Below are 25,373 nucleotides of genomic sequence, written 5' to 3'. Positions count from 1 at the left end.
AATCCCGTGAAAAACCACACCACTATATAATTTAATTGCAACTCTTTAGTGTCACAACACCACTACCAATCATAGTAGAGCCAGTTTAATAATGGAGATTTGGGGGTATGTCAGAAGTCATTCTGTATTTTCCAAGACTCACTTAGACATTTTTAAACACAAAATGCTGTGAGTTTTCATGTTTCACACACTTCTATCTTTAACTTGATAATTTTTTTCCAAGCTGACTCGTTTCCAATAGCACTTTAGGTAATCTAGGCAAGTGCAAAACAGCTCCACTCCCTTAGTACACAGAATTTTTTACAAAAATATTATTTCAGCTGAACTCAAAAGATTTAGGGAACTCCCAGCTGGTGACAATACAGCTGGATTACTAATAGTGGCTTAGGGAACCCCGGTGTGTAGATGGCTTACTAATTTCAAGGGTGAGGTTAGAAGACACTAAAGCATTAACAGCTGCATTAGTAATTTACTATCTTATTAATACCTAGGTTCCTGAAGTGCATACTCTGTGTGTTTGTGTGCATATGTGCCTAATTTGATATCTCTCTGTATAAATATATATATACATACACATAAACATACAAAAAATATACTGTGTGTATACATACATAAATATATTTGTAAAATATTTTAATCAAAAAAAGGTTTTTTTAAGTCCCAGTTGACATTACTGATAAAGAAGAGGTTAACATAAATTATATTATGCTACATGCTGGACCACGTCTTATAACTGTTAGACCAGCTCTGGTTAAAAGTTTGAGCCAGAAATAACCACTGTTTTTATTTTACACAGTTTGCTTTTGATTTTAGGGAGCTCTTTGGGATAGGAATCATGTCATCTTCTATGTTTCATTTCAGTATAAACATTTCTGAGCACAAGGCCAAATTTTAAACAAATGGAGGGCTTAATTATTCCTTTGGACAGAATGATTTTGTAGCTGATGTTAGCGCTCACCCAGGCAGCAGGACCTACAGTGACATGGAGATCAAGCCCTCCTGGGACATTCCCTCTCGCTGCAACTAGTACTATGGTTTAAAAAGACCAAAGCATGCTAAGTAACCAGGTGCACAGCTCTTAATTCCTTCACCTTCAAATAAAATATAACATCTTTTCCCACATGGGATAGGCACAGAGCAAGCACACAGCTGTCCATTTCCAGAGCCTGCCCAGTAGAGCACTAACTTATTAACTACTGAACCTCACTGGCCTCCAAACACCTGCCCACTGCCTAACATTACTGATTTCTGGTTAGGTTATAGGTTATAATTTCAATCTAAATAATTGCTGATAGTGTTCAGGCTCTTTTTTTTTTTTTTTTTTTCTTTTTTCCAGCCAAGGGGAATCACTCTCCACAACTTAATCTGCCAAGAACTCACACATCAGAAAAATAAGATGGAAACAATGTATAATATAATGCAGCCACAAGGGGTTCCAGATGTCTTTCTTCATCAGTTCAAAGTAAGTATTTTAAGTGTGTTTTCTCAGATGCTGTGTACAGATAAATCGGTGTATTTAATTATGATGATAAATCGCTTACTGAGTGGTACCATTTTTTTTACGTGTAATGAAAACACACACTTGTAAGATATTAATGCAGCAAGGTACATGAGTAACTTCCCATGCAACTGCAGCATATAACACAAAAAAGTTTGAAAAAAACACTTCTTTGGAGTTTTCATATTCATAATGCACTCTACACCCAAATGTTTCAGTTTTCATCGGTCTGACAGGAGTTCTTGAAGAAGGCTGGATGTTGCTAAAATGATGTGGAAGTTAGGCACACATGATGAGAGCTTATAGCTTGTGTTGGTGCATTTTTTTAATAACTTAAAGACAGAAAGGCACTGAAACCAATATAGATATTCCACATGATCCACTTTGGAAGTAAATCAAAAGACATTTTCTTATTTTCAATGTATAAATAGTTACATTTTTATATTTGACTTATGGGCTATACAAAGCACTTAGACTACTTGGCTTTCTAGTTGAGACTTAATTCCCAATTTTAATCACCCAGAGATGAAAACATAATGCTTTACACAAACATCTGGTGACAGTGACTGGAAAGAAATTAGAAGGAAATGAAAAAGCACATGAAAGTCAGTTAACCTACTGAATCACATTATTTTTTTTTAAATTTAATTTTGCTTTGTGCTGAAAGAAACCAAGAGGTATTCTCTAGCTGTAAACAACTGTGATTCCAATATAGCAAAGATGTCCTGGATTTGCTATGTTTTTACCAGAGGGTCATGTTTACAGAGCAATCCGCCATTTAGGCATTCTTAAAGGCCTGTTGTGAAATTCCTACCACACTTCACATTAAGTGTCACGTTTAGCTTGTTCACTTCAGCAGGAACATATGACCTTCTTTCCAGTAAGTTGTAGACCACCATCACAAGCCCCCAGTAAATGGAATACGTTGATTCAGGGTTTTAGGTTTTGTTGATTAAGGCCTTATTCATGGCAAATCACACTGTGTCACTTCAGAGGGTGCTGCAGACACTCTAGATGTAAGATGCATTTACAGCTGCTTTGGGCAGTAGGTGAACTCCTTGCAGTGAGTTTCTTCTTTGGTTAAATACACGTTGAGTTATCAAATTCTCCTTTTCACTCTAGAATGCCACCAGCACACTGACAAACAACAGATGTTCACATTTTGGCAGCAAATGAGAGAACAAGGATCAACATGAACTTTGTAGCATCCAAGAAGTCTTCATGGGATTCAAACCTGAAACTTTCCACATTTCAATATTATGTTGCAGCAATAAAAGCATTGCTTTAGAGCACTGACCCAAAAGTACTTAGAGACAAAAATGACTGATGAACTACATCACTAATATGATATTAACCACAAAAAAAAAAGTCATAGTCAACATCAAAGCTCCTACAGCAACTGTAATTTTTATCTCTATTTTTAGAAAATCTAGAGGCCCCAAATCAGACTTAACAGTTTTGCTTGCTATCCTACAGAGATGGTTCAGACCATCTGTAGTGATAAAGGATAGGAAAAAGCAGTAGATCACCTCTCATTTTTGTAGGTGGGAATTGGCCCACAAGGAGACCAAGACGTGCACCTGTGGTCATGCTGGACTGTGTCACAAAACTGGGAGCTAAGCTTAAAACCAACTTCCTCCCTATATTTGCATGATAAACAAATGCTATCTCACTGTGTCCACATTTCTAGTGCATATGAATTTGCTCTGCCTGTAGTCCAAAGGAACCAAGCCTATGAGACTGCATTAATGTAGTGCTGAGTCAAGAATAAGAAACCATCTGTCACAGGTGGCACTTCATGTAAACAAAGCCCTCCAGGTTATACCTTGTAAGTACATGTCGGTTTAAACATTAATTTTCTGTTTCCTTTACCTTCCACATTTTGTCCATTTCATGACATGTAAGAGAGAAAAGCAAAAATTTTGCTCTTCTTTTATGCAATGGTGATGTTGAACAATTTTTGCAAATCTTTCCCAAATACTGATTTTTCTTGTTAAAATTGTTTTTGATTTATCAGCCTGGGTACCTCTTTATATAGGCTGTCACTGCAATTAGTTTTTCTAATAATTAAATTAATGACTAACAAATTTTAAAGATTGTTCTATTCTCTAAAATTGCTCTCCTTTGAGACAAGATTCTGACAAACTAAAATATTACATTCCCAACTGCATAAGCTGCATTATCAAGTGCATAAGCTGCATTTCAACAGCATTATCCATTAGTAGGAATAAGGGTAGTCTTTATTAGTCTTGTGTGTTTCTTTTAATTACAGAATTATACTGTGCTTCCTTAGCCATCAACCCCTAGGACTTCATTGTGAGGGTGGTGAGACACTGGCAAGGTTGCCCAGAGAAGCTGTGGGTGCCCCATCCCTGGAAGTGTCCAAGGCCAGGCTGGATGGGGCTTTGAGCAACCTGGTCTAGTGGCAGGTGTTCCTGTCCATGGCAGGGGGGTTGGAACTAGATGATCTTTAAGGTCCCTTCCGATCCAAACCATTCTCTGATTCTAGGAATGTATTAATTCTATTTGAAACAAGCTATTTCCATAACTGTTAAAGTAGAACAGTGTTTTTTTCTGCATTATAATGGCAATGATGGACTTTCTGTATCACTGAAGCAAGTGAAATCAACTTTTCAGATTTAGATTATGGCCTCAGCCATCTACCAACTGCCAAGGAGTGAAGCCACACAGCTAATTGAGCTCACGGGCATGTAGTCAATGGTTACGCACATTGTATATTTTTCATGGTTAAATACAGACCTGAAAGTAAAGACCGGAAAACAATCACTTCAGATTAATCTTAAAAAAATTATGAGAGAAGAATATTCTGTGCTGTTCCAACAGTAGGAAGATGTACTAAAATTTCAGTTTAGCTTCAGTCTCTTATTGTAAACAGCATGTAACATTAACATTCTCCTTACACAAATTCAAAAACATATATTTTGCTTGATAAAATTACATATTTTGGTTCTATAATATTTTTTTCTAATTTATTTTTAAAATCACCATTCAATAATGTAGATAAATTAGTAGCAGTTTATGGTTTGATATTCACAAAGTACTTACTTAGAAAAGCCATTTTTCTGTATTGCATATTTCTTCTGCATTAACAATCAAACTTTTACTGCTGGTTGGGTTTATCTAAAGCTATTTTTAAAATATTTTTCCTCCTACTTATGAAAAAACGATGCTATTGTTGGCCAGAACATTTGCTGGTAAGATACATGCTCACATCATCATAAAACATATGACTGGTAGATTATGTGCTAGTGAAAGAAGATACAGTGTTTAAGTATAAAATTTAACTGTTGAGTGTTGCAAGAAATAATCAGATCATAATAATATTTTAAATTAAAGGAGTTTAGGATCACTGATTAGGCTTTTACTGTTATATTGACATGAGGATCACAGTTTCCCTTTTAATACTTTGTTTAACCCCTAGCTTTGTCCATGGGAAATTACAGAAAAAACTATTACCAAGAAATGCTTGTTTATAAGATGTTGACTGCATTTCTATAGCTGGTCATCATCATTTCTCTGACAAAGTGCATTCCTAAACTGGAATACTAGTGCCCTCACTGTCAACTAAATCAAACAGTAGAGAAAGCAGAATACCAACCAACTAAGAGAAAGAAAAAGAAAAAACAAAACAACAACAACAAAAAAAAAAAAAACCAGCCTTTTTTCTCTAAGACACAAAAAGGGGACTTGACAAAACTAAAATATAAGTTGTATAAAGCTGCATTAAAATTCTTGAAATCTTCCTGTTAAATGTATCAATATATGCTAAGGAATATGCAAACAGTTAGACCAGTTTGTCCTCTGGAGGACGGGAGGCTGCAGTGAGCCCAGAATACCCCTTGACAACAGGTGGGACCTCTTGCAGCCTTTTGGACTTCCTCCCAAGAGCACTCTGAAGTTCTGTGCCCAGCAGCTCAGACCGATGTGACCGGCTGCAGAGGCCGAGCTGCGCCGCCAGCTGCATGCTGCAGAGAGCTGGCCTGGCGCTCGGCTGTGCCCACCGCCCTCGCACCACGACCCTGCTGGGCGGATTTCCATGGCCACGCTCCCTTCTCTACCCGGCCACAATTAGCCACAGATCAGGAAGTCTGGTTTTGCACACTAGCAGATACAGCTTAAACATTAACAGCAGTCCATGCCTCACTTCACACTAGCGTGTTTCTGTTTCCCCAGGAACACTACACACACACACACACTCTCTGGGTATGCTGTTAGCCACTTTCAGAAGTACTGTACATTACAAGAAACACACAGTTTGTTATGCTGACAAGCACAATTTGTCATTTGTTCAAGTCTGTCCCTGTAAAGTTGCCAGAAATTTAACAAAACGTTATGTATTCATTTGAACTCCGTGTTCCTCCAGCCTTTGTTGGACAAAAAACATGGCCAGTGCTATGTACTCCAGCTGCTGGGATTTTTATTCTCAAAATATATGGGAGGATGACTAAAGGGTTAGCTATACACAGCACAGAGAACTGAACAGACGATCGCAGATTGTCCATGTTTAATAAAACAAGACAGCACAGATAATTTATAGCAGCTCTGAACTGTAAGCACAACACTTTGAAAGGTAAGGCTGTCTAAAAGTACCAGCCACTTCCCACACACACTCCCCTCTTCGGCAAAGACAAAGTTATTTCCAACAGGAGCAGGCTTCTCTCTGCATCCTGGTGCCCTTCATATCTTCACTTGCTGTGCCTCAGACTGCAACAGCCCTTCAGCATATCTTTACTATTAGCCCGTAACATTAACCATTAGTTCATAAGCGCATCAGTACACAAAAAATCTGCTTAAACATCTGCTTAGGTCTCATTTATTAAAAAAGGAAAGAAGACTCGGGAACATACATAGGTGCTTCCTGAACTAAAGTCCATAGATTGTAACCTCAGAGTACTGGAGTTTTCTTTCTTCCATTAAAGGAATGATGAGAAAAAGGAATTCAAAGTACTAAAAATCAAATAAACTAATCCAGAGTGGTTTAAGCTTCCCTTCTCCACTATTCTCCTACCCTCTAGTTTTGAAGTCTGGCGTTAAAGCCTCAAGAATGGGACAAGAGTTCTCTGAAACATTTGGTTTATCTGGCAAGCAAAGCAATTAATGTGATGTACGAGGTGCCACTGGACCATACAGGTGTCTGCAGCAGCATATTTAAGACCTGTGAAGTTCCAGTAGCTATTTAGTTGTTGGGTTGGGTTTTTTTTTTTTCATTTTTATGTTACGCATTTTGCGTCTACTCAATAACATCTGTACATCATTTTTATTGCATCTACAGTTTATTGCACTGATACATCATTACCTTTAGTACATTTACTTCTTGGAGAGTTCTGGAGTTTGTGGTCAGTGCAGCTACTCCTCCCTGCCTAAAACACTCTCTTCAGCTGCTATAAATCCTGGAGTTGGCAAAGTGGCTAGCAAACAATCTCTTCTCTAATGAGAAAGATGACAAATGAAAAGAGAGTCACAAGAGCAACAGGGAGATGCATCTTCTAAATGTGCACTAAAAAAGCTGGGATACCTCCAGGTGATTTTTGTACTTCCTAAGCTAATGGATAACCAACTGACTGGAAAGAACTGGGCATAACGAGCGGAACAAACTACTGCAGCCCCGTTTCCAAATCTCCAACTGCCCTTTGGCTGCCAGCAGTAGCACTGCTTTCTTCAGTTCATAAAGACCTGGGAGCCGCGCTCTCCCTCCCGCGCCTGTCCCCCCACTCCTTGCAGGAACAGCACGTCTGCAAGGAGACATTCAAAATCCAGGATGGAGATTCCCTGTTTCTGGTGACTCACTCACCACGCTCACTGAATAAGCACTACAGCAGTCATCTCCATGCAAACGTCTAGCATGGGGGCAATGGTATAAAGTATTTCAAGGACAGTTCAGTGTCATTCAGACTCTCTGTGGCCTTTGTATTAACAATGAGATATGATGGCAACTGCCAGTTGTGAATTTGACTGCCCTCAGTCAAAACTTAGTCACCATTTTTATACCTTTCTTACCTCTCCTCGGTAAGCCTTGCTATGATCTAGTTCACTGAGGAAATCACGGGCAGGCGGGATACAGTGCCCATGCCTGAAAGCCTTGTGGAAAGCAGAGGGATTCTGCCTGTCCAAGGCAAAGAAGAGACCACAGGCACTGTGGGATCAATCTTTTCAGTCACCCCTATGGATTCAGGGGGAGTGAGACATCAGAGAGACAAACTCAGATATTCAGGCCTTTCAAGATGACTTGGTGATAGCCTTTCTCTGTGATAATTCCTGCTGTCTAAGCTTTGGCAGTTCATCTAAATGCACAATAACTGAGAATAAGGAGTCTTTGTAACAGCAGCAGAAAGACAGCATAACTTCTCTGCAGCTGAGGCATGACAGGCAGGAACAAGAACAAGCCTTCTTGGACAACTGCTTAAAGTTTATCCTTTGCAGCCTGACCCAGAGTATTCTGACATGAGAGCTTTCACCCCAAAGACACCTGGTAGCAATTTAACAGGACATATTCAACAATACAGGCGTGACAAAACAGAGAGAAAAAGAGTTCTCAAGAGTCTAAGAAGAAAATCCTACTTGCATGTGGCATATCAGCAGAGATCCTAAGGTAGGACAAGATTTTAATGAACTTTGAACATCAGACTCCTTCCAACATTATGGAAACCAAGTTGTCATTCATTCTGCAGTCCCTATCACAGCCAAGTGTATCCAGCACTGGAAAAAAAATCTGTAGAAAGGTACAAAATGAAAGTAATTAAATTTCCAGTTATCACAATATTTTCTCTAATACTTCTCTCTGACAAGCCAAAGAAATTTATTTCAGCAGAAACTGCTTCCAAAAAGGCAGAGAAGCAAATGCAATTAATTCAAACCATAGTAGAGGCAAATTTAATGTTAAAAGTAGTTCCCACACTCCAAAGTTGTTTTTCGCAGTCAACTGTAGCACTTTTGGTATAGAAAATTATACCCCGAACAATTATTTGAACACCACCTCCTTGGACTAGTGGCTGTGTGTTGCCTAATGCTGTTGAGCACTGACCTCAAGGCACTCGCCTGTGCCTTGCTACACAATTTTCAGTAACTCTTACCTCTCTGAATTACTGATTAAACATTTACTGACTCAGACAATTTTCTGAGTTTTATCGTAACACCAGCTTTAAAGAATGAAACACCTACAAGCCAGGACTCCAGAAGGGTCTTCCAAATGGTGGGAGGATCTACAGTAAATGAATATTCCTTTAAGCAAGAGCAATTAACTTACTCCCCCCTGGGCCAGAGGATTATATCTGTGTATGTCTCTGAGCCAGAAGACTCACTCCACAAGCTTTAAAGAACCAAGGATAAATTGCTGTGAACGTGGTCCTCTGGAGGAAACCCTACTAGTTTCATCATTGGACTGAGCAATGAGACTTGGCTATGCTGGCTACAGAGCAGAGAGACCTGGGGTGATTTGTCACTGTCACCTTCAGCCATGTCTGCTGATTCATTGTCTTCCACAGCCAGGAATCCAGATCGCTCAATGCCGGTGCCTTGTGCACCAATACAGCTCTGCACAGGTGTACCAGTCACACAGACCTGCTGTGAAAGCCACACTTCAACTGCTCACAAGCTGCACAGGAGTCATGGGCTGCCCCTGATTTAAAAAAAATTATACCTGTAAAAATGCTATCGACATTTAAATACTTGCCTGGAGTGTGATTCCTTCAGGAAATCATTTTGAAAAATACCAGTGGATAATTTCCAGAGAGCACAATAAGAACCACATATTAAATGCATTTTGCATTATATTTTACTTGTCTACCTAGACTTGGAAGATCGCTGGGCATACAGTTTATACCTGTTACAACCATACCAATAAAAAGTATAAAAAATACAAAACAGTGCGTATTTCTACAATAGTACAAAACTTTCTGACTTTTTTTTATGTAGTGTGTTTCAAATATGCCCTGGCCACAGTAGTATTTCATAAATAAGGAAAACAAAAATACATTCTGGAACTTCAGTGACATATTCCTTTCTCAGTGCTGCAATTCTCTCCTATAGACCTGCTTCCTACTTCCTAATACAGTCTCTTTTGCTCATGTACTCCTCAGAGTACAACAGCAGAAAGAACATTTAGAAATATGAAAAAGTGACAAAGTAAAACCTGCTAAAATGAAAATGTTTTTCTATAGACAATCTGTTCAACTAAGCGCAACAGGATAATACAAAACTTAAGAGATTACTGGATGTAAAACATGACACTGATAAAGTATGAAATATTGCAAAAGACATAATATTAAATAAATTATTGTATTACAGAACACAAATCACTCTGTAATTCATGATGGGACATAGAAAACGTGTTTAATAGGCTGTTACTAAGCTTGGCAAAACAGGAGGGTTTAAGGCTGCTTTACAAGTGGTGATGCCCTGAAAAGCCAGGCTGGTTCCCATCACTGCTGCTGCTGCTGAGAACAGAGCACACAGGGTGACTCAAAATCAAGAGACTGCAACCCAGCATTGGTGTGACATTTCTTCTGTGATCCTCTGGGATGGATGGCATTGACGAAACTACTGAAGGAAGGATTCTGGAGAATGATACTTTGCCTATCAGGACACTAACAATAGCAATCCCTCCCTAAGATTTTCAGTTTCTTGCATACCTATTACTGACAGACAGCTCATCCCAATATCCACACTCATTTTATCATTCATACCATTTTTCTCAAGTACATTGCTCAAGAAACACAGGTGAGATGAATTACCTCCTGCCTGGACAAATAATAACACGTCAGACTTATCCTCACTAGCAGTGATAATAGTGGCTGTCTGAGAGATGGCAATGGCAGCAAGGAAAAAGTGAGCATACATAATGAATACGTGACATAGAGAGCATGGAGAACAACTGGCCGGAGGAGATAATTGGGTCTGGCACATAGGAAGGAGCAATCCTAAGGCAGAAGAAATGGAGGGGACAAAGAGGTAGGATAGGATAGTACAAGGGGAAATAGGAACACTCAAAGCCTTCAAAAGAGACAGCGAAAATGGAGAAAAGGAAGGAATATGCTTTGTTTGGACCTTCTGGCATGTGGTTGCAACCTGCAGATGATACTAATGCAGACCGTGAAGAGGCACAAGAAACCTGACTGAGGACCTGTCAACTATAGCCTAACCACTTCAGCACCAGCAGCACGAACAAGAACCAGCCTGTTCCACTACCATCCTTCAGGTTTTTGTACTGTTGTATACGAATTTCTATACCCTACATAAGCAATTAATAAATGACTTTACAGCCATCTACTGTAAGTGGGGTCTTTTCTTACCAGAGGTCTAGAGACATCACTTGGTGCAACTTCAGTGCAAATAACAGTAACAAGACCATAAGAATTTTGACTATATATAACACCAAACAAGAACTGAACAAATAACAGAGAATGACAACTCATTATTTAAACAAAGGGTTAATTTTCTGCACTTCCCTGGACTGTTAACAGCTGAAGAAAGCTAAACAAGAATGAACAGGGATAACATGCTGTGCAATACAGTATTAACTACTTCAGCCTGTTCCAGTCACCCAGAATTGTAAACTACATTTTATGCTTCCTTAAGCTGCCAAACCTTTTTCATCAATGAGTACAAAGGCAGGTTGAATTTCCAGAGTATACCTGCAGAATTCTAGAAACCCACAACAACGCTATCAAAGAGTTAATCTCTACCACTGCCATAAAAATACATTCAATTTTAGAAACGGATTGCAAAACAAAAAATGAAGGGCACTCCACTACGTGCAGTCTCAAATATTTATAGAGTCAGGAAAATGAGTACATAGCATGACATCTTGCTTTGCAGGTTTGCCTTGCATATACTTTTGTGTCCTAACTGATTTTTTCCAGTTCTAACTGATCTCTCTCTGCAAAGGAATAAATAAACAATGATCATAGTTTGATATATGGAAAAATGAAACTTTTCACCTCTAGGATTTAATTTCAATGGCAAACACAATTGATTCCCTGAGTGTTTTTCAACATATACAGCTTCCCTGGATTAACAGACAAAGGAAGAAGGAATATGTGCCATTGCTTAAACATTCCATACACCAAATATACATCGCTAACAATAAATACAGCATTCAGTAGAGAAATATAGACATCTAATGTGAATGTTCATTTTTTTCTGTAACAATTAGTAGTATTATGGGATTTTTGACCGGGGTAAGTAACTATCTACATTAAAAGAAAAACAAAACCAGGAAAAAAAAAAAAAAACCAAACCCAAAAGCAAACCATAGAAAGATGCATAATCAACCTGGAACAGGAGAGGTCATAACTGTATATAGCTCTTCCCTAATTTAAGATGAACCATATACATGTAATCGTGGCCACAATTCAGTCATTTGTTGTTATTCTAGTTCCTTCTTATTTTTAAGAGAAGCTAACTGGGAAAGCAGCTCTCAAAATGCCTTATGTTTTTAAAAATTTATGCTTTTTAAATTTTAAAAAATTATGTTTATAATTAATACACCTCAGCGGAGAGAAAGAAAAGACAAGGTATAAGTGAGACACCTCAACAATCTCAAGGCTTTTTGTCAAAAAAGCATTTTGTACTTTGGTTGGTAAGAAAAGCCAGGGACACCTGGTAGGTCTTCCATGTGTTGCAGGTCAGCAGCTATTGTTATTTTGGAGATAGCTCAGAGACCTGTGGCACAACTTGAAATTCCAGCTTTGCTGGAATTTGCTGCCTGTTCTGGATGCTCGGTCATCCTGTTGATTTGAACTGACTCTTGTTTGGCCCTCTCTGCAGATCTCACTCGGGAGGGGTCCATCACACCTAGTGTTAGCACTCCAGATGTTAGGCAGTTATCCAGACTCCTTTACAGCAGCAGAAAGGGAGCAGCATCTCCGGTGGGTGACTCATCTCCCACAGTAGATATTTGTCTTCCGATGGGATGAACTGCCATTTGCACGTATTTCTCTCTCAGTCTGTTTTTTCACTACAGCAGAGGCCTTAGTGAGTAGCAGCAGAGTAGCGGTGGCTGTGCAGGCTTAAGGACTTAAGACACAGCAAAGCTTGTTGTTAGAGGTAGTACCTTTTACTAGTACACCCTGCCAAAACATAAAGGGAGGTGAGATGCATCTCTTTGGATGCACCTGACAGCAAAAGAGAAGGAATCACGTCATCCTTAACAGGTGTTATAAATCACACACGCACATACATACACACCAGTTTGAAGGCACACAACCATGTAACATTCTTACTCTCAGCAGGGCAGTGTTTGGATGTCAAGGTTTACAGACCATCATCTTTGCATATTTTCTATCGTTTGCATATCAGATGGTGCCTCAGATCTTTACACTTGTCTGTAATTGACCCAAATTGCATCAATGCTTCATGGAAATTCAGCTACTCTATGACTTTATTAACTTCACAATAATGCATTAATTGTATAATGTCTTGTATAATTTATTGCCTCATTCTCTCCCCAGGGACAGCAATGTATGCACATATGGCAATGTGCACGTTGTCCTCCAGGTCTTGTCCTCCAGGTCTTTTCCTCCAGGTTGGGGTGGCCTCCTAGCAGAAGTTTGTAACATAGTTTGTGTGAACATCCATGTGATCTTCCTGTGGCTGAAGAATCCAAGAGCATAGCTAAACTACAGCCTGACATAATGATTAGAAAAGCATTTTAGAAGTAGGGAAACTCACTACTCAGAATCAGTGAGACTTGCCCACTTAAACATCTTCCACTCTCTTCACAGGAGGTATTTAATAATGAAATAATATTTTCAAAACATTTTGCAAAAAAACCCTAGGCTAGCATGCAACAAAGATGAAAACCATTCTCAATGCCCTTCACTTTCCCATACCTAAGTTGGGGAAAAATATTTACCAATGTTGACATTAAAATCAAATCATATGTAAAATTTAAGATGGATAGAGACACAGCTTTCTTGCAGATAAACATTATCAGTAAGTTTACTGAGCGTGAATTTGTTTCAAAGCTCCAGTTGGGAACAGGGAGGAGTACATGGAAAAAAAACCCAAGGAAAGCAAATATTGTTTCACTACATTTTTATTTAGTCAAATAGAGCAAATATTTTTCATTAAATGTTTCCAGAATATTCTCTGCTGGTTTAATCTGATGCTTGAGAAGATTGGAGTGGCCCTGCTCTCAGTCTGTTTGTCTGTAGGGAGGCTGCCAGTGGAAAGGGCCATTTGTCAAAACACGTCAAAAGATTTTACAGGGCAAAACATCTGTAGGACTTACTAGTTTAACAAATGTTTTTTTACTTAAAAAAAAAAAAAAAAAAAAAAGAAAAGAAAAAAGGAGGGGCTTTTATTTATATGGTCTTTTACTTGGGGAAAAATTATTTGAAAGCAATAATACATTTGATAGAGTTATATTAAACTCCAGTACTTTGTGGGTGGTTAAAGATGAAGAGTCTCATGAGTATACCTGAATTAAGACAGCATATGGTTTGACTAAACACCTTATAATTATTTATGTATGCAAACCCTATATTAGTGAATTTCTTTGTCTTCATTATGTTGATATAAAATATTGAGATATAATATCTTACAGAAATAAGTTTTGGGGATTTTTTCGCATCTTTACAAAAATACTAGTGCAATCATGACTGCTGGAAAAGGTTAGTCACTGACTGACTCCACGAATAAGACCCATTTCAGATGTGACATTAACATGTGAGTTCTTAATTTCATTAAAGAAAACCCCTTTGGCTTTCCACATTTCTCTTCTAGATGTCTAATCCAAGGTAACTTTTTTAAAAGAAAATGGAACCTTTTGTTCTTCTTCCAGCTCTCATACTTTCAAAAGTCGACCACCTGCTGGTACATTTGCTTTGATTTAATAGCTTAAATATACTCCACCTGCTTATCTCTCTTTTTTACAAAGCAACAAAGCCCCAAAATCCAGGCAAGTTGTCTAGAAACTCCATAGGAAAGATATTTCTGAAACTCTTCCTCACCCCTTCTTACATTTTCTTTGGTTTACATAAAGGAAATTATATTAATATTTACATTAGAAACACTGTGGTGAAGCCACTGTGGCCACCAGAAGCAAAAGTCCTCTGTGATATAAATGATACCAAAAAATAAAATAATAATAAAAAAAAACATTAATGGCACTGCAAATATAAATGCAGACCTTACTATAATCCAAATTATTGAGATATCACAAACCAAACAAGGAACTTCAGTTCTATCCATGTGGGGTTTTTTTGCCTCCACATGATAACACAATAACATTTCCCCATGCACTAGGGTAAAGCACACTTTCATTCTGCTGGAGTGTTGCCTGATAAACAGCTGTCAAAGACACGGGCCTGAAGGGGTATGAAAGAAGGACAATGTCCTCGGATGGGTGAATTAAGACCACAGCACTCAGTTTTCAGCTATGTACCCAAGTACAGGTGCCACCATAGTGTGAGCTTGTGCTTTTGGAATGGCTCTTACAGCTATATGTTCTTGATTTTATGGTATGGTTCTGCCAAGCCTCTTCTCTCAAGAAGCAGTTATTCTGTTCCTTCCTTTGTCCTACTGGTTGCTGTATAACCTCTACCCTCACATATTTTGGCTTGTCTTTCTCTTCACTGACATGTCCAAAGAATTTCTAAGGTTTACTAGACAGGAACTTTGCAAGTTCAAAGAATTTTTACTTCTAACACCACACCACAACAAAAATCTTCATGACTATTATCTGATTAAAACATGCTAATAAAATTGAATTAAATCTTAACAAAGAGGTTTGTGGAACATAACAACAATAGGTAAAGCTTACTGTTACGTAAATGAATGAAAAGAACAAATAAATGAAGTTATAGAATAATTTTCCTTTAATACCATGAAAAGCTACCTAGCCATTATTTCAAACCTCACCTATTTTTCTAGAAATCATTCACTTTACATACATGTTATTTTGTCACTGAATCCTTTACAACTTTTGATACTATTTCAGGCTTCATTCTGTTTCCCTTCCAATAAAAAGTGCATTTTCAAAAGAAGCATAATTACTAACAGAATTACATTTCCATGTTTATCTGTGAAATAGTCATCTTTCCTTCCCATCATGATTTTCTTTTTCTTTCCTTTTCTCAAAACCCTTGAAGGCATAAGATGCTTATGATCCATTTTATATGTAAAGCGTTTTTACCCTGCTCTGTTAGTAAGCTAAGATGAGATTAGGTCATGAGCCAAGGATAAATTAGATGAGAATTGAACTGGAACAGCTAACGAGAATTTTTACTACAGTGTTAGTGGGTTTCTGTGCCTGTCACATACAGTTATACCTACCTGGGACAGGGCTTTTCTCCTCTGAACCTCTAAACTGATAGCTGTATTGGAGGGACACCACTCAGCAATGCAGTTACTAGACTGAATGAAAAAAAGTCCCTCTTGCTTTTGAAGAGTTACAGGTCTGTTAAGACCAAAAATGCTAATTAGCAAGAAAATTCCCTGATAATATATGGAAGATTGAACACAGATCAGTACTAGTGAGACATCTGTTAGTAAGCACACACACACAAAGCTACAGGAATACATACATCTGATTTTCAATTTGATTTTTAAATTCCAATACCATTAGAACAGCTTGAAAAAAAGCTCTGATGATAAAAATGCTGTGGAATCCATGAAAAGCTTGCTGAAGCAGAAGCAAAGCCCAGCGCTGTTAGAGTACTGGGGATTACGCTTCTGTTATCTCGCAAGATTCAAGGCTTCATTGTACAGTCGTAACATATGCAAGCAAAACCCTAGAAACAGTGAAAAAGCTCACACCTCCAGTACTAAAGTTCAGTTAGATGCCACAGTTCTATTAATAGAGGTCTTCAAACCTAGGGAGGGTCTCTGCACTGTCTAAGGCACTGCTCTCAGAGTTGACAAGGTCAGCTAAAATTCCCGTGTGAATTCAGCAACTGCAATTGCAAGGACCAATTCCCTCTAGACACATCTAAGGTACTCTGGCATGAGAAAGTGATAAAAGAGGCACAAAACCCATCTTATCTCCTTCAAACCTGAAAACACCCTTTGAAAGCTTTTTTTTTTTCACCTTGTTGTGTTCCCTTTCATTTGACCAGTGGCCAAATCACTCAATAATCTCAACAGCTCCTATTAGGGGTAAGTGGATTTACGTCACTGCTCTCCCCAGAGGAAACCAGATCACAGCAGGTTGCTAACATGCTTTCTAGAGCTGATGATCAGGTCACATACAACAAAAACCTTTCTAATTTTATTCCGATTTCTCCCTTTCCTCGTTTAAACTCTCTACTGAATTTACAGTGTTTTCTTTCAGTAATAATGAACATCTGTGACAGTGGAGAAGCCAAAACAAACCCAGTCAAGGAAATTCTATGTAGTTATGCTAAACAAGTTTTATCCACAGGTTTAGGTTTCCTATTAAAAGGGATACAAAATGTCTTCCTGCCCTTGCTTTACATGTTATTATATACATTACTGAAAGTAATGCATATAATACCAAAGGGTTGCCATATTCTTAAGGTGATTTTTCACTCATATTCTCCTGGAATGAAAAGCAGTTGTGCAGCTTTCAAGTCATAACAAGGGGACCAATGCTTATTGTGCAAAATGTTTTCCTTTACCATCATGATGAAAACCAGCCGGTGCTGGTAGGTAACCCACTATAAGAAATTCAGTCATCAACCATTATTTAGGGCAAGTGTTGACCTGGCCTCATACAAAATCCCTATTGTTCCCTTTGTTGCTCCTCTTGCTCTCCCTCCCTACGTTAAGTTATGATATGCAAATTGTACATGAAAAGAAAAATCCAAGGTAATTCAGTCCTTCCAACTGCAACAGTTGGGAGTTGGCAACGAGTCATAATAAAGTGATGTTGTGGTGAAGCCTTTTTGATTATGCTTCTTTTGCAACATAACGTAGATTTAAGAAGTGATCACTGGTTTATACATCTATTTTGTTTCTTCAGAAGTAAATGTATGCCTTTCCTTCTTTAACACTTTCAAACACCTCAGTGCTATTTGTCTGTGACAACCACTTTAGACTTTTATACAACTACAAAAATATATTCCTCATGTGCTGTGTTGCAGTATCCAAGCAAAAGAGACCCAGACACTTCTGTAGCATTTTAAAGAGTCACTGCAGCATCTAACCAAGCCACTTCCTACTACTCCTATTTCCAATAAATTGATTAGACACCATCTTACTATAATAAAAAATGGCAAAACAAAAATACCAAGCAATAAAGGTGTCTCCAACAGTATAATCTTTTTAACTGTCACAATGTAACAAAATTAAGATATTCATTTAAAAAGATGTACACTCTTCCAAAAGCTACAGCTGAAAAAAGTGGTATATTTTTCATTAAAAATATGTTACCAGTGTTTCCATCAAGAGCCAAAAATTTCAAAACATAACAGGAGATGATAATCTACTTGGTGTCACTCAAGAAGTAATGTTGTCTCTAAGGACTGTTGATTCAGTGTTAGGAACAAAAACTACCCCTACATCACCAGATTTGGAATCCAGATGGTAGGGATATACATATTTCCATGGAAACACACCTAAATACAAGCTAGAAATTTAACAAACTACCAGTATCTAGTGACCAGGTCAGAGATTTAGCTGAACAAAGCAAAGATCACAAGAGTGCAGGACCATCCTGCACCCAAAGAACTACTACACCCTTCTGTAGTGGAGAGGCTTTGACAAGAACTGGTTGAGAAAAAGGTTCTGGTGGTAAGATTATAGGCCCTGATTCTCCTAAGGGCTACTCTGGTGGGTACCCACTGTCGATGAAGTCAGCAGCCATATCAACCAAGTCATCACAAATACATTAACATAAATCCATTAACTCAAATTTCTTCAAAAATACTTCACCATGATATTCTCTTAAAGTCTTATAAATATTACCCAAGGGTTGTCTGATAAATGTAACCTTTCCATGCAGTGCCTCATCAGCACAGAGCTCTTTCCTCTTGCTTTGCCCTCAGTCTTTGCCAATATCTTGCTTGCCAAGGAGGTATGTTAATAAATGTGATGCAAACAAGAGGTTCCATGTGCTTTTCCTCCTTACTTGTAAAGAGCTCTTATTTTTATCCTGGGAGTCGAAGTATCCACATTCAGAGACCTACTGCCTCCGATGTGTGTTTTAGATTTGGTAATGAGAACCCACCAGACCAAAGCAGAGAAGGCCATTCATACTAAAAAGAGTTTGGGATCTCATCTAACCAATGTCAATTGGCAAAAAAAACAAGAACTAACTGTTTTCTAAGAATCTGGAAGAAAAAGACAGAAAAGTCTTTTTTACTGCTAAATGCTATAGGAAACGTTGCTTGAGATTGGTCTCAAATGCTGTGAGAGTATTGGAACAAAATAATTGTTTTATAGTATACACTAGCGAGTTCATGTGCTAACCTACAACAATATTAAGAGGCTGCACACACAAACTTTTGGAAAAAAGCATTATACTCAGATATAGCAAAAGAAAGTTTCTGCCCCAGACTGCCTAAATATACATTGACAAGCAGAAATTAGGAGACTTGCATTTATGGAAAATAACCTAGAGCAAGCATTTGAAATTATCCAAGTTTAAACAGTTACCCAGCCATGAATATACCTGGGGTGTTTTGGTCTATACAAATGGCACAAAGAAATTACTCCCAAAGAATGTTTGGGTTTGGCTTTTGCTTTTTAAAAAATATTTTTTCCTGTTAAAAAAAAAATAATATTTCTCCTGGTTTGGATGACCTGAAAAAGCTCTCCTGGCATAAAGCCAGCATTGACTGCTCAGTAAAGAAAGAAGTGATTACACAAGAGGGAAACAAAGCTGAGGACTCTAACTCTCTTTCAGTACTGGTTCATTTTCAAACAAACAAATTAAAAGATATCGTTCTAGCCTGTGCTCAAAGGAAGACATGTGTGGATTATATAAAACATAAAATCCACATGTTCCAGAATATGAGCCAACTTGCCCCAAGTGGAGGGAGACAACCTCTCTCTTTGAAGAAAGACTTTGTAGGAGAAAATTAGGTCTTTCTTCACCTTTAAAGTCTCTTAAGATGAATGCTGAGATTATTAAAAGAAAAAAAAAAGCACCCTTCCCAACTGGTGCTACTAGTGCCTGCAGAGATGGCTACTAATATATGAGTAGGTGCAAGGAAGAGCTGCATCAATGTTCATAACAAACACTAACAAAATTCATGCTTTTTTACTGTCTTTCAGATCACATATTATCCATAATAAATTTTTGTAAAGCATGCCTTGGTAGCCACCTGCTGTGAACATATCTCAGCCTATGGTATCAATCAAAGTCCTCTGCTATGGGCATAAATACTTTCCTGTACTTCAGTGGAACCTCGAAAAGGGCCTTACCCAACGTAACAGAGAGAATCGACTTCAGGAAGTCAGAACACTGAAGATACTGTGTAGTTTCACTTTGTTTACAGAGCACTGAACAGACAAGCAGGCACACTAAGACCAAAAGTAAAGATTTTTGTAACACTGGAGATAAAATGCCATATCTGCTGCAATGCAATTTAACTAAACAAATTTTAGGGATCTGTAATTAAACACCACAAATAAATGTAACACTGCCATTCTAAACTTTACCATTGATGTATGAAGTGACTGAATTGCGGAGAAAAGTTTAATAAAATCATGAGCTAGTATATCGGTAGGCATTTCCTCTTCCACATTCTTAAGTCATTACTGATTTGCTACAGGATACTAAAGTGACTTCTAACTAATCAGCACAAAAGAATATTTCTCCTCTCACAAACATACATAAACATATTTACTGAGTAATTACATGGTTCCTAGAAAGCATTTTGTATGTCTCCATCATTGTCACGCAATCAATGCTCTGGAAAACATACTGCTTAGACTGAAGGATTTAAAAAATAAACCTATGCTTCAGCATAATGCACAACTGAAAATGGCTATTAGTCAAATGTGAATTGAGGGAAATGTTGCTCCACAAAAGAAATTTTCCTTTTATTTTGTTTCAAGGAACTGCCAAGAAGCAGAAGAGTCTAGAATTTGTATGACAGAGGCATTTATTTGTAGAATTGGGATGAGAAATCAAGAACCCCTTGAGAAACTTTAGTTTCAGTGGATACATCTTCAATTTTACAACCTCTTGAATAAGATTCACACTGAAACCTGACTTTTATCAGAGAAAAACCCAAACCAGGTCTAAAAAGTTCTTGCAATGTCCTTTCTGAAATTCAGAAAGGCAAATTAATAAAAATTTAGTTAAAAAACACCATCTGTCAAAATCCTAAAATAAAACCTTTTCATATTAGTCTTTAAATTAAACGATTGGAAAAAAAGGTTACCAAAAAAACCCCAAGCAATTTTAGACGAAAGTGTCCAGCTTCTCCAGAATTCTTTAATGATTTTTCCTATACAAGCTGAAGGCCAAAAATTCATACATTCACTCCATCTCACCTTTGCTCATAAGTTTCAAGTTAGCTTGAAGTGAGAAAAGGAGGCAACCTGGAAATTGTCTGCCACCTGGAGTACTACCCTCCAAATTCTATCTCATCATTTATGTTCAAATTAAATCTTAATCTTTATGATTTATTTCAACTTAATTTCCTTGTTCTTACCCAAAACCTACAACAGTGTTCATGACTCTTGCCTTTTTGAAGCTAAAGATGCAAATTTTGCATTAATATGTTATTTGCAGAGACCACTGTAATTTAAAACTGGTCTTGAGTTGTTACAGGATTCTCACCATCATCACGGACTTCAGAAATCCCATCCAGTCTCTATATAAATATTAACGCTGGTAGTAGAATGCTTGATCTTAACCACCTGCCCCTGCATGTTTTATCTGCTCTGTCACATCTGTGCCAAAAATGTTCACTTGAGTTCAGTCAAATTGGCCCTAGCGTTCAACACAATTTAAGCACCTTTATGTATATTGAACAATGCAAACTCATTTCTCCCTACAGCTTTTCTGCTCATTTCAACAGCAAAAAAAACCTTTGCTCTGAAATTTTCGCAATTCTAGCCTTGCCCAAGGGTGCCATAGATAGGCTTACACTTTGGAGGACTTCTATAGTTTACAGAAATGCTGCACATCTGCATATAAAATAAAATTAGAAAGTCTGGTGTTTAAAATTATAGCTTTCTATGCTTAGTTTCTATGCTTATTTCAGATTATTATGTGCTCAGTGAAGGTGATCACCTGAAAATATGCAAAAGAGTCTCTAATTTATGTATTCCCCTACTACAGAAAGAACTACTGTGTGACAATAAAAGAACGTCTAATATCAAAAACCCCAAATATTTCAGATCCAGTTAGATGTCCACTTCATAAATATAAACGTTTGGACCAAAAAACTAGGGAAAAAAGACAGCAAATCAAAAGTCACCAAAACTACTACACGGTTACTAGTTCACTCTATGGAAGTTTTTCCTCTAAAACTTATTGGTTATCCAACAAACCACTGTTTAAACAAAAATAGTTAATTTTTACTGTTAGTTCAGTTCACTATTAAAAGAAAACCTAATCAAAACCAGGCTGACTTCTCGTTTAATTTCTACCCAGAAAAGGATTTAAGATTAGGAAGATACTAACCACATTGCTTATCAAGGCTTTTGTCCTAAAACCTAACCCAATAAAAACAGAAAAGATTTAATGATATTCATCCTAATTTTGCTTGGCTAGGGTATAGTGGCAAATGGAATAGTGTCCTATAGGGATGTATAGAAGTTCCACATATTTGACATGGGGCTACCTTGAATAATGTTTTCCAGGCCTCTAGAACCGAGACCAGCAGATTTTAACTTTTCTGCATAAGAGGTAGCAACTGGTGAAGAATGACATTAGTCTGTGGGGACTCCAGTAAGTCTCAGGGAAAGGGGACAAGTTTTCAAGCACATCTGTAAGGTTCTCATCAGTTCCAGTAGGATGTACAGGCTGCAAATGCTAATATTTCATAATGGAATAGGAGCTGATGCAATTTCAGGGGGCTGGGAATGAAATAGGTTTCAAGTGGTAATGTGCCAAATGCCCCCTGGGGCGCATCACTGAAGTTCATGGAATTTTGTGGTTTTCCTTGCAGTTTGCTTTTAAATAAGAGTAAATTAGAACTGTGGCTCCTCTGAAGAAATTTGGCGTTACAAGATATGCAATGAAAGTTATATTATGTACTTTAAGCTCTCTATGGTGGGTAGGCTTTTAATTTTTGATAACTAGGCTCGATCATTAGCATGCCACTGAGTATTTTTATTGGGCACGTCTCTGCAGTTCTTCTGAAATAGCATGTGTGTGTAGATTTTTATTAGAAAAGTAATAGAGAGAAGCGGCTGAATAATTGTCCTTCAAATACGCTGAAGATATTACATGGTCCCACACACTCATCCAAGACAAGAATGGTCCTATGGTTACAGCATTAGTTTGGGATCTTGGAATCGTCCCATGAACTTCTTGTCCAGCTGTGAAGAAACCATTGATACTCTGGGCTCTCATTCCCATCAGTAAAGTAGGAATAATACTTCCTTCTCCCACCTGTTCCATTTTGACTATCCATGTGCTTCCAAAGAATACAGGCCAAAAATATTCAGGTTTCTTGGTAGCCAGTACCATTTCAATGTACAGAAATATCCCTGTGCTGCACTGGCAACGGCAGAGGAAGGAGAATGAAGTATCAGGATTTCCAGGGGGAGGAACTAATACAGACAGGAACTAACAACTTGAACCTCAAAAATCTGCAAGTCAAATTTTCAGTTTTGCAGTATGTTCGACTTCTCACAAGTTGGTCATAAATATAACTCCTTGGATGCATGCTGGTGGTATGTTTAGCACCAGCCTGGGAACACTTTCAGGAGCCCACTCCTGAAAGCAAGGCCTGTGGGTTCAGAGCCACAGAAAGACAGGAGAACAGACCAGAGTCAGGGTTTGAATGACAGGATAAGTTCTATAAGATTGTTTTTCATTTCCATATGCTGTTGAGCTTTCTGCTGCTGAATGGGAAGAAAAGCTGAAGTGATGAAATAATATGGGACAAGCCACTCTCTCAGTATTTCTGGCCTGACCAGAACCCAAAAGGACCAAAATAGTCAATTTTTTTCCAGGTTTGTGACTCTGCAAATTCGGCATACAAGACGTGTGTAAGTGGCAGGGTCCAAGTTCTGAGAAGTGCTAAGCACATACAAATCCCACTCAATCTAATGGGAGTTACAGGTGTCCCCAGCAATGGCAACAGTGAAGATATCAGTAAAAGTAAGGGTTGTAGGTCAGGATCTCATCCAAATCAGACTGAATCTCTAAATTCTTCACAACAGTCATGTTGCTAAGTGAAACTCTAACTTTTCCTGTGCTTTTGTATCCTCTATTAAGAAATTATGTTTCCTAGCAACAAAACTGGCAATTCAGTGAACAAATTATCCTCTTTTCCACATTTCAGTGCTCTGGAAAGCACTGCAAGTTCAGCACTGAACTTTGCCACAACACCTACTAAAACCTATGGAAACACTGCCACTGACTTCACAGAGGTTTAGATTAAGTCATGCAAATTTTTATGGTCTAGATCCTGAGCTGTTGAAAATTCACATCTCTTTATTAACAGTAACACCAACCAAGTACCTGGCCTTCTGTGGCACATTGATTTTTATCTTATGTCCTACACATCCTCAAGTTAACAGAATTTGCCAGCTGGGACCACCATTTTCAGAATGGGCATTTTGCCTCAATACACTACATGTTAAGAACAACTTCTTGAGTGTTAATCACAAATTACTTTCAGAAAAAGTACCTTTGCCTTGAGCTACTATATCTCTGTAGACAATAAGGAGCTCTGTTCTTTCCCTTCTTTTCACTATTTCATACTTGAGATGTATACAGGTCTGTCATACAGAATTTCATTGATATATGTATAGACATTTCTATTTCATATAGGAAAAAAAAAGTCAAATATGCATTATTACAGTCAGCAAGAATTTACCAAATCATTCCATGATGCTGTGCATGATGGTACAATAGAACTGGAAATTACTCACATTCACAGAGACAACCAGGAGTTGCAACACTTGATGTGTTGCAGACCTCTCCCTTAAATAACTGATAAGGTATTCACTGTACACAATATTTTGGCTTTTTCTTTGGGACAAGTGGACCTCAAAGCATCCAGAGATTTGGATCAGCTTCTGCAGGCATCCATAATCTGAAGGATGTGGTTTTGTGCATTTTATTTAATTGTTTTTACTGCCTGGCTGAACAGCCTTGGTGAAGGATTTGGCCTAGGAGGAGGATAGTGTTTTTCATAATTTCCCAGTGTTTGCTCATTTCTAACATGTTAGCACAGGAAGGACCACAATACTGCAAGAAATATAATCTTAGCAGCATTTTCAACACATCCCAATTCATTAGGATTTTCTCAAACCCAGCAAATACTAATATTGAATAATGAATAAAAAGTAATGGTACATAATGTTCAAATAATCTGTTAATGCTATGTAGTTTGCATTTCCACTTTTAGGCTTTGTTCTAATTCATTTTTTCATCACAAAAGCCCTGAGACTTCTCGATACTTTGTAAAAATCTGTGTGCCGTGATAAACAAAATACATTTCCATTATTCATAGGTGTATTGCTCTCAATTGTGACAGATTCAGAACAGTATAGGTAAATATAATATAAATATAAAAATATAAAATAGCGATGTGGAACTTGGGGATAAGACTAGGCCTTAAAGTAAAGCAGTGAAAAGGAACATGCACAAATTGAATTGCATAAACTTCAGAAAATACTCTGAAGAGCAGATAGTGTTTTTTCCTTCATGTTTATGAAGGAAACTGGGTTTTATTTAAATATTATTAAAATTTTATTCAAATATAATTAGTGCTCCTGGGATAACACCAGAAGAAAGTTAGAACAAGGGGCAACCAAG

At 37.8% G+C, this 25,373-nt stretch overlaps 1 long non-coding RNA gene across 1 annotated transcript; it reads left to right on the top strand.

The window, feature by feature from the left end:
* The first annotated feature begins 683 nt into the window (after nt 1–683).
* On the top strand, nt 684–25,118 carry LOC308059363. The gene is made up of 2 exons (XR_013926221.1): nt 684–6,463; nt 6,494–25,118. It is a non-coding gene; the product is annotated as an uncharacterized lncRNA (long non-coding RNA).
* Nucleotides 25,119–25,373: the final 255 nt, after the last annotated feature.

Source organism: Falco punctatus, assembly GCF_963210335.1.
Source record: "Falco punctatus genome assembly, chromosome: 2".
NCBI classification, from domain to species: domain Eukaryota; kingdom Metazoa; phylum Chordata; class Aves; order Falconiformes; family Falconidae; genus Falco; species Falco punctatus.
Note: the sequence above shows the minus strand (reverse complement) of the source record. Positions and strands in the feature narration are given on the sequence as shown.